Raw genomic sequence first — 11,159 nt, 5'->3', positions numbered from 1 at the left:
TGGCACATCACAAACATTAACATTGCTTTTATGAATTCCATACCAAATGGCATATAACAGAGATATATGCATTGAATTTGTCATTCCAACTGTTGGCGCATCACAAACATTTGTTGTAATACATTTCATTTGTGAATTACAAAATACATTTCAATAGATGGTGCATTACAAAGAGTAATGCTGAGTTCTGTGTTGATTATTTAGATTTCAACCCATCTTAGACGGGTAACACAGCTAGTGAACCTATAAACATATAAGATTCTCTGCATAATCAGAATGTGATTTTCAACAGTTTAAGAACTATTTAATTTAAATCAGAATCCTTTAAATTGTGTCAATAAAATATCCTAATTTTATTGTGTATGTTTTTTTTTTTTGGCAAAAATTTTTGTATAAAAGTAGAATCAGTGTTGCAGAGACACTTAAAAACCCCTGTTGGCCAATCGACAGGGTGAGCCACAATGAAGTGCCACGTTTCTGAAGGTGATTGCGATGGGTTGATGGGGGTCCTTTGATAGGCGATCCCTTGTAGTTTTCAGTTCGCAGTAGATAGATAGATAGATAGATAGATAGATAGATAGATAGATAGATAGATAGATAGATAGATAGATAGATAGATAGATAGATAGATACTTTATTAATCCCAATGTGAAATTCACAAAAAAATTTCAGGGGAGAGTGCGAACGCAGTCCCCCACTACCACAAATTATGCAGTCGAGTTTCCCGCATTTGGGGGAATCGCAGGGGTCAGCACACCCGGAGTGCAATGGATGAGCCTCGCCCTGGGAGAACCACCTTAGTGATCATGGTATCTCCCCTGCCAGGTAAGTATGCCTTGGTCTGGTGCACACGGTGCCTTCGCTGTCAAAGCTTTCTTCAAAAACAACGAATCCATCATCACTACGCAACCCGTCTTCCGAATGCCCTTCAGCATTCCTCTTAATAGTGACGTCTCAAATTGGAAAATTAATTCTTCAGTGGGTGGCTAAATTTAGACAGACGGGTACAACATTGAACAGAAAATCTCCAGGCTGTCCTCGAATGCCTGAAAACATCCAAGCTGTAAGGACATCAGTTTTGAAGTCTCCCAGACATTCAGTGCACTTCTTCCTTAGGCATTTCCAACACGTCTTTGATTTTGCATGAGGACCTTAATTTCCATCCATACAAAATGATGGTAGTGCAGGAACTCACTGAGAAAGACTGGGAGAGCCGTAGAGAGTTGTGTGCTAGCATTCTGCAAACTATTCATCGAGATCCCTTCGTCATCTGCAGCGTTGAGGCTCATTTCCATTTGAATTGTTGCGTAAATAAGCAAAACTTCCACGACTGGGCTGAAACCAACCCTCGGGAACTTCATCAGAGACCCCTGCACAGTGAGCGTGTTACAGTTTGATGCGCCGTTGCAGAATTGTAGGAGGAGGGGGGAGCAACGGTCACCGTCACTTTCGTACGATACGTTGAAATGCTAGAGAACTGGAAGAAATGGATGTGGTGGACGCCTGGTTTCAACAGGGTGGAGTAACAGCTTATACGGTGCAGAGATCCATGCAAGTTTTGCTGGAGATGTTTCCAGGGAAGCTGATCTCCCTGCTTGGCAATGTCGGATGGCCTTCACGTTCACCTGATCTCACTCCGTTCTATCTCAAGTCGAAGGTATACACACACCAACCTCAAAACCTCGAAGCCCTCAAGGACGCTCTTCACCATGAAATCGCCGCTATTCCCCTTGAAATGGGCAAACGAGTCAGGTGAGCGTTCAGAAATTGTCTCGAAGAGTGTATCGCTAATGATGGCCACCACCTTGAAGACATCATTTTTAAATCACCCTTTCTTGTGTCGTAATGAAATGTATTTTATCTTGTAGCGTTTTTGTAGAATAAACGTTTGAAATGTGGTACTTCTTTATGGCTCACCCTGCACATCTGAGTCAGGGCTGGGTGGCCAACCTGATGAAAGGACCCTTCTACCTGATGAGTCCCATAATCTTTAATCTGAGAGGACTTTTCCATGGCAGGCAAATGACTTGGCAGCAGAGCAGTGGCACTAAGAGTGAAACAAAATAAACTACAGTGTGCTCAATTATAATTAGTAATTGGCACAGTATGGCACAGTACAGTATGTTTTCAGTGCAAATATCCATAAAGTGGGCAAGAGTCGATGGCTCTAGAGTAACTTACTAACTAATAGTATGTCACTGTAATTAATACTTTAAATGATGTGCATGTGTTATTTTTTTTGCCATATTTCCATATTTAAATCACAGATTTAGATGACATTCACACACATATAAATACATTTAACTCTCCTGAGAATATGAGACTATATTTGAGCAGATTTTTTCAAATGTAGTCATCCAGACAGAAATTAGAAAACCAGATGATAGATGAAAGCCATCGGTTGCCAAAAGGAGGAAGAGCTGAGAAAGAAGAGGTATATTGTGTATTGCGTATTGCATTATTCATTGGGGGCGGCACGGTGGCGCAGTGGGTAGCGCTGCTGCCTCACAGTAGGGAGACCTGGGGACCTGGGTTCGCTTCCCGGGTCCTCCCTGCGTGGAGTTTGCATGTTCTCCCCATGTCTGCGTGGGTTTCCTCCAGGTTCTCCGGTTTCCTCCCACAGTCCAAAGACATGCAGGTTAGGTGGATTGGCGATTCTAAATTGGCCCATGTATGTGCTTGGTGTGTGGGTGTGTTTGTGTGTGTCCTGCGGTGGGTTGGATTGGTTCCTGCCTTGTGCCCTGTGTTGGCTGGGATTGGCTCCAGCAGACCCCCATGACCCTGTGTTTGGATTCAGCGGGTTGGAAAATGGATGGATGGATTATTCATTGGGGCCATTCTGTGAATGGTATTTGAACAAGATGATAGTTGTTGCTTCTACGCAGTTTGCCATCAGCATGCTGTCTTGCTGGAAGTCTTCAAATCCAAATCATTCAGTCATTTTTTAAACCAAGCCATCTGGACACAGCTGGATAGACAACCTGAGCCTCAGCGATGAAACTGTAACCAAGCTTCTTGTTCAATGATGTCGATGTGGTGCCTTTACGGCTGTTTGTTCCAAACTAACACGGCATTAAAGGTAAAGCTAAGTGCCGCTTTTCCCTAATGCTCACGTGTTTTGTCTTCTGTCACCTATATGAGCTGTGAGCAGTGGCGTAACAAGATTGCTGAAGGCCCCTGTGCAGCACCTGGAGGTGGGCCCGTCCTGCCTGGCATAACTCTTAGTAATTTATTTGCGACAAGAACCTAGTGGTGAGTGGCGTCCGTGACCGCATCACTATCAGATCACACGCTGGTGACAAACAAACCGGCTAACTAAATGAAATTTTTAAATGGCTTTATTACAGCCGCTGTAAGTTAGCAAACATAAAATAAATTGTGGGAATGGAATGTGGGAGGTGTGGGTAGTAGTAGTAGTACATAAATATATGCAAAATGTGCACCCGCTTACTTTTCTAAGACAACTTTGTGAAAGAAGATGATTAAAATGTGACGTAAGCTACAAAGTAGAAACTGTTCTGTGCTAGTAAATGAAGCAATTTCAATTTGTAACAAATTAAAATGACAACACCGGTTGACAGGATACTACTACACAATGGACACCATTTTACACAAGTTCTGAGAAAATGGACATCATAAAATGTTCACTCTCACAAATCCTCACAGTAGTAACACTAATTCACAGTAAGCCATACTAAGGTACACAACAAAACAGATTACAGATTTGTTAAACCGTTAAATCTTACAAGAATGGAACTGACTGACAAGTCATAAATCAGTGAGTCATTGTCCAACCCGTTATATCTTAACACAGAGTCATGGGGGTCTGCTGGAGCCAATCCCAGCCAGCACAGAGCGCAAGGCAGGAACAAATCCTGGGCAGGGCACACACACACCCACACCAAGCACAATTTAGGATCGCCAATGCACCTAACCTGCATGTCTTTGGACTGTGGGAGGAAATCCACTGTGGAGGATTGCCGGCTTTCCAGTCCAGCCCTCACCCCCAGGCCGCTAGGAGGAGCCCTCCGGACAGCATATTGGTGCCCCGAGTTCCAGCAGGGCCTCATGGACTCTGTAGTTTTTATACACAGCCCTGCTGGATACCTTGGGGGCCGCCAGGAGTCGCTGTAGGGGGGCTAGTAGGCGCTGGCATGCCCTATAACCCGGGAGTGCATCCCAGTCACGTGACTGGAAGAAGCGATGTGCTCCCGGGATGAAGAAAAGGACTTTGCCCTGACCCGGAAGGAAAACGGACTTGTGGGTTTGGCTTAGAGCCACTTCCGGGTCAGGGGCTATAAAAGAACTCTGGGTAAGCCCAGACACTGAGCTGAGCTGGGAGGTAGGGTGGCGACGTGTCTGGGAGTGGAGGAGTATTGTTAGAGAATTGTTTATTGTATTGGTTAATGAGAGTGGAGTGGAGGGTGCTTTGTGCACACTATAATAACAAAATAAAAAGTTATTATTATTATACTTTCACCTGGTCTGAAGAGTGGTACCTGAGGGTTCGAGAGGTGGACGACACGCGTATCTGCTACACCACGCAGACATGGGGAGAACATGCAAACTCCACGCAGGAAGGACCCAAGAAGCGAACCTGGGTCTCCTTACTGCGAGGCAGCAGCGCTACCACTGCACCACCGTGCTGCCCAGTCACAAATCATATTACTTCTAATATCACTTTTTCTTTCGGCTGCTCCCGTTAGGGGTTGCCACAGCGGGTACCTTAAAATACTCACTTGCGTGCCTTCTGTTGTGCAAAAGTCTCAAGTCAAGTTATCTGGCACACTCATTTTCAACTGAGAGTACAGCCTAGTCATTAAGTCTGTCTTGCTACGCGGTGCTTCTGAGGTCATTTTTAATGAGTTGTAACTTGGAGGACGATTGTTCACACGCAGCAATAGTCACTGGTATAGTCAGCAGTAACATTTAAGCCATGCAAATGTCACTGGAAGCAGACGACAGTGCACAGTGATACTACAAAAAACAGTCGACTTGGTTGACAGGATGGATTGAAAACACGCAAAAAATGACAGCAATTGAGCACAAAATGCCCGTGAAATGTCGGTATTATAGTCGTGTTCAACGAAAAGATCGGCAGCAGCATACAATTTGTCATCAACCATCGAGGTCAGAGTTGATGGTAACAAGACATTGAATGTTAAAGCCACCGCGTCGAGAGTGTGAAACTGCTGTTTTAAAAAAAAAATTTAAATCTACACGGCCCCAAGTGGGCCCCCCAAGCTTGTAGACCCTTGTGCTTTGCACAATCTGCACAATCCATTGCTATGCCAGTGGCCATGAGAATATGGTTTTGGGCAGTAGGGCCAAAAAATCCTTGTTTTTTCGGGATGTCTGTTTACAAAATGAACAACAGAATGTGATATTTAGAGCGCACTCGTGTTTGTTTAGCAGATATGCTCCTCCACTGACATAACTCAAATTATAGAACAAGAAAGTGAAATGCACTGCTTTGGAATCAAAGTTAAGAATTTGTAATAAATGAGCCAGTTAAGAAACAGGTGACCTAGGCAGGGTCATGCCGACTACACTCCTTGAACCCGATCTCCATGTTTATTTGAAAGAGAAGCAATCTGTTGTGAGTAAGCGTTTTGATCATGCCAGCACAACAGCAGCTGATTTGGAAACTACAATTGAAAAGAAACCTGTTCTGCATTTCAAGATGTTAAAAGTGATGGAGATCCAAAGTTGTGGAATGGAAAAGTGCCAAATTCTAAACTAGGCCTGCCTGATAATGTGTCAGTGTTGGATGAATTGTTTTCACTGTCTGATCTCTCATTGGCAGGGCTTTCTAAATCCAACTCTAAGACTGGCAAATCTGTGCCTATGTGTAACTACTGAGGAGTATCTTCTCACACTGAATTTGACCTTGGTGCTTGCAGCGCAGAAGCAGGTGGAGGGAGTGGGGGCATCCGCAGCTCCTGTAGTTAAATCTGAGATGTCACCTGTCTGTGCTGCTGCTGCTGCTGTAGTCTTTGTGAGCGGACAGGGAGGCTGCTATGGTGCAGTAACACACAGCCACAGAGAGCAATAGGAAATGAACACGGAACAGCAAATTCTGATTGTAAAACTCTACTGCTCAAAAAAATGAAAGGCACATTTTTTAATCCGAGTACAGAATCAAGTCAGTGAAACTTGTGGGCTATTGATCTGGTCAGTGAAGTAGCAGAGGGGGCTGTTAATCAGTTTCAGCTGCTTTGGTGTACTAGAGGGGGGCAACAATGAGACGACCCTCAAAACAGGAATGAATGGTTTAACTGGACACAGGTGTCGAACTCCAGGCCTGGAGGGCCGCAGTGGCTGCAGGTTTTCATTCTAACAGTTGACCAGTTTTCACTGCTAATTAACTCCTTTTCCCTTCATTTTACTAGCCCTATTTTTAAGGATTCAGTCCTCTCAATTCTAAAGTATCTATCTATCTATCTATCTATCTATCTATCTATCTATCTATCTATCTATCTATCTATCTATCTATCTATCTATCTATCTATCTATCTATCTATCAATTGATTCTTTTCTACATTAAATGGCAGCCAAACAAAAATAAGACATAAAACGAGCCAACAGATGACCAGCTAAATTGGGGCTTCAAACGTCAATCAATTTCACTCCAACCAGTTGCTTAATGAGAATGCCAATTCTGGCTGTTAATTAAACCTGTTGTTTAATTCCATGGCGTGCTGCTGCTCTCAGCAGACATTTCCCAAACTGTTGATTTTCTGTTTCTGATTACTGACCTGAGAGATCAACCTTACCAAGGCCATCACCTTTCTTTATGTTCAGATAATGTGCTTAGCTTGTCCCCTGTTTGTTCATTTTGTGTCAAATTATTGTTTGGCTGCTAATTAAGGAAAAAGAAAGAACTAAAGGGTCTTAGCTGAAGGGTCTTAGCAAAACAGGTCACTAATTAAGAAGGTGGTTAGAATGAAAACCTGCAACCATTGCAGCCCTCCAGGACTGGAGTTCGACGCCCCTGGTTTAACAGGTGGAGGCCACTGACATTTTTCCCTCCTCATCTGTTTTTTCACTCGTTTTGCATTTGGCTACACTCAGTGTCACTACTGGTACCATGAGGCGATACCTGGACCCTACAGAGCTGGCACAGGTAGTTCAACTTCTCCAGGATGGCACATCAATATGTGTCATTGCCAGAAGGTTTGCTGTGTCTCCCAGCACAGTCTCAAGGACATGGAGGTGATTCCAGGAGACAGACAGTTACTCTAGGAGAGCTGAACAGGGCTGTAGAAGGTCCTTAACCCATCAGCAGGACCCACCGGTATCTGCTCCTTTGGGCAAGGAGGAACAAGATGAGCACTGCCAGGGCCTACAAAATGACCTCCAGCAGGCCACTGGTGTGAATGTCTCTGACCAAACAATCAGAAACATACCTCATGAGGGTGGCCTGAGGGCCCGATGTCCTCTAGTGGGCCCTGTGCTCACTGCCTGGCACCGTGGAGCTCGATTGGTATTTGTCATAGAATATCAGAATTGGCAGGTCCACCACTGGCGCCCTGTGCTTTTCACAGATGAGAGCAGATTCACTCTGAGCACATGTGACAGATGTGAAAGGGCTTGCTGCCTGTAACATCATTCAGCATGACTGGTTTGGTGGTGGGTCACTGATTGTCTGGGGAGGCATATCCATGGAGGGACGCACAGACCTCTACAGGCTAGACAACGGCACCTTGACTGCCATTAGGTATCAGGATGAAATCCTTGGACCCATTGTCAGACCATATCCTGGTGCAGTGGCTCCTGGGTTCCTCCTGGTGCACAACAATGCCCAGCCTCATGTGGCGAGAGTATGTAGGCAGTTCCTGGAGGATGAAGGAATTGATACCATTGACTGGCCCCCACGCTCACTCACCTGACCTCAATCCAATAGAACACCTCTGGGTGGGACATTATGTATGGGTCCATCCAACGCCACCAAGTTGCACCTCAGACTGTCCAGGAGCTCAGTGATGCCCTGGTCCAGATATGGGAGGAGATCCCACAGAACACTGTCCGTCATCTCATTTGGAGCATGCCCCCCCGACGTTGTTAGGCATGCATACAAACATGTGGGGGGCATACAAACTACTGAGTACAATTTGGAGTTGCTGCAATGAAATTTCGGCAAAATGGACTCACCTGCCTGACGCATCATTTTCTCACTTTGATTTTCGGGGGGTGTCTTTGAATTCAGCCCTCTGTAGGTTGATCATTTTCATTTCCATCAAATGATGTGCCATTCTTTTGTTCCTAACACATCACCATATCAGTCCATAGCAGTAGTGATAGCCAGCAGGAGTTTTATTCCATTGAGACCTGATGTGTTTTCAAAGTGTTCCTTTAATTTTTTTGAGCAGTTTATATTCTTTAAGTCAGGAGTTGCTGAGAGGATTGAGGTGGAGATTTATGGGAAACCGACTGCCAAGACTCTCCAAAGGTAGACTGCTTTTAAAAGTGAACAGAATCGTGCTTCTCAGGCTGAAGTGGCAGCCCCAGCCAGTGACACAGCATAAGCCTCAGAATTCTTTCTATGCAGACCTGGAAGGGGGTGGCAAACACCCTTCAGCTGAGGTGTGGGAAAAATTATTAAGGCAAAAGATTTATCATCCCAAATGGACTTTATACACATGAACTCAACTGGGCAGATGCTGTCTGAGATACATTGTTGGAATACAGTAAAACACTTGCACCCCAGAACCACAGCTCTCAGTTAGGTGAACACATTATTCATTTTCAGGTAAATATAATTGAACAAGCTTTGATGGCTTTGGCATGTTGGGCTCATGAAACATCAGGACACAGAGAAGCTGAGGAAACATAGAGTGGAGTCAACATTCCAATAACTAAGAGCCAGTTAGAGCAAACACAGTGTGGAGACTGGCCCGGAAACAGACAGGCAGACACGTTTAAATTACCCCACACACGTTTATTTAGGCTCTCCATTATACAATCCATCACTACTCACACAAGCCCCTAATACCCCTCAGTCCAGGCCTTATCACAATGCCTTCTCTCTGTCTCTATCTCTTCAGACCGCCTCCTTCTCTCCTCCAGCAACCTTGTCCTTCTTCCACCCGACTCAAGTCCATCTCTGAAGGGAGGCGGCCTCTTTAAATAAGCACCCGGATGTGCTCCAGGTGTGTTCCCGGCAATCTCCCATCGACACACCCCAGTGTGGCGGAAGCGCCGGTTGTCTCCCCGGAAGCACTCCGGGTGTCCCTGTTCCTCTTCCCCCCAGCACTTCCTGGTGTGGCGGAAGTGCTGCGGTCCAGGGTCCTCCAGGTATTGGGGTCCCCCTGGCGGTGACCACGGGCCCCTACAGGGTAGAGCTTCCCAGCTCTGTACCCGCAGTCCCCAGGGCGGTCGCCCCCCTAGAGGTCTGGAGGAGGAATGAGCCCTCCTCCTGTCTTCCTGGGCGTCCCGGCCGGGCGTGAGCCCCGTCCGGGTGCCACAACAGCTAACTGTGAAACGACAGCAAATGTTGACCAAAAAGGTAGCACCTAAAAGTGAAAGTCATTGAATTTAACTGCATGGCGTTCTAAATGAAATTCAAGGTGATCAAGGAGCACACTTCACTGAAAGACATTGGTTTTTGATTTACTGTATATTCTTGCATTTAGGGCCGCACAGTGGCGCAGTGATAGCGCTGCTGCCTCGCAGTTAGGAGACCCGGGTTCACTTCCCAGGTCCTTCCTGCGTGGAGTTTGCATGTTCTCCCCATGTCTGCAGGGGTTTCCTCCCACAGTCCAAAGACATGCAGGTTAGGTGCATTGATGATTCTAAATTGTCCTTGGTGTGTGGGTGGGTGTGTGTGCGTACCCTGCGGTGGGCTGGCGCCATGCCTGGGGTTTATTTCCTGCCTTGCGCCCTGTGTTGGTTTGGATTGGCTCCAGCAGACCCCCGTGACCCTGTAGTTAGGATATAGTGGGTTGGATAATGGATGGATGAATACTTGCGTTTAAGTTCTCCTGCATGTAAGTTGGGGCTTGACTTTACGGTATAATTTCCGGTATTTTATAATGTTGGTCGTATTAGTCGAATGCAGAAAACTCACACTATTGGTCCAAAAGATTACGATATGCTAACACCCACCTGAGAGAGTAACCACGGAGCACAAGGCCTTTTTTTTTTCTACGTATTGTGCCCACGTGACTACACGGTAATACCCGAACTATTCCGAAGTGACGTTCTGTTTAAACAGAATCAGAGCAGATAAATATTTATGTCCTGTAACCAGCAACAATAACCTGTAACACTATAGCTCAGGAAATTTGCCATTTCACTTACCACCCCGGTCCCAACAAAAGGGTGTGTATTGCCCCTTCATCTACTGGCTTTTACATTTAATATTTATTTTAATACATGTTTCTTTGCCTAATAGAAAAAGAAAACCACTCAGTGTACAAAAACATCCCCCCGTCTGACACAGTCAACCCTGTCATTGACCACAATGGTAAGACGACAGTCATTCTGTTCAGGTCTATGTAATAAAGAGCTTAAAAGGGAGACTCGAGATTGACACACTGTTATATGGTAGATGAAAATTTCCATTTCCAACCCGCTGAATCCGAACACAAGGGTCTGCTGGAGCCAATCCCAGCCAACACAGGGCACAAGGCAGGAACCAATCCCGGGCAGGGTGCCAACCCACCGCAGAAAGAGTATTTTTTTGGATCATCATTCTTGCGGGCCCTCAGCGACTCAGGGCGCCCGGGTTCAGGTCACTCTTCATCGCCCTGTCGTGGGGCAGCTCGTGTTTGGCTACCGGGGTGGTCTCGATCGCGGGGCCGACTCGGTTTTGGCAGCCGGGGTCGACTGCTTGTTTTGCTGTGCCACCGAGGGGGTCCCCTAGATGAAAATTAGGAGAGGAAAACTGCAGTGGCATAGCTCGAGTTCGCGCCACTCGGGGCGGGGCGGGGCTTCAATTTGCTGCCCTCCAACGTATCTGAATATTTTAACCTATTTAAATAGAAAATTAAAATGACGTATAGCGAAAAATTAAGATACATTTTGCATATATTTATTTATATACAGAGAAACAGCAATATTTTTTTCACATATAATTATTTATAAGCATCAACTAGACAAGAATATACTACAGACGCACTGATAAGCCGTGTTCTGATTATTAGTGTAATATAATT

At 45.5% G+C, this 11,159-nt stretch overlaps 1 non-coding gene across 1 annotated transcript; it reads right to left on the bottom strand.

Moving 5' to 3' along the window:
• Window positions 1-669: 669 nt before the first annotated feature.
• On the bottom strand, window positions 670-833 carry LOC127525995 (U1 spliceosomal RNA). Its single transcript, XR_007933622.1, has one exon. It is a non-coding gene; the product is annotated as a U1 spliceosomal RNA (small nuclear RNA).
• Window positions 834-11,159: the final 10,326 nt, after the last annotated feature.

Source organism: Erpetoichthys calabaricus, chromosome 15 (genome assembly GCF_900747795.2).
Source record: "Erpetoichthys calabaricus chromosome 15, fErpCal1.3, whole genome shotgun sequence".
In the NCBI taxonomy this organism is placed as follows: Eukaryota; Metazoa; Chordata; class Cladistia; order Polypteriformes; family Polypteridae; genus Erpetoichthys; species Erpetoichthys calabaricus.
The sequence above is the reverse complement of the archived record's forward strand: the minus strand, read 5'-3'. Positions and strand labels throughout refer to the sequence as shown.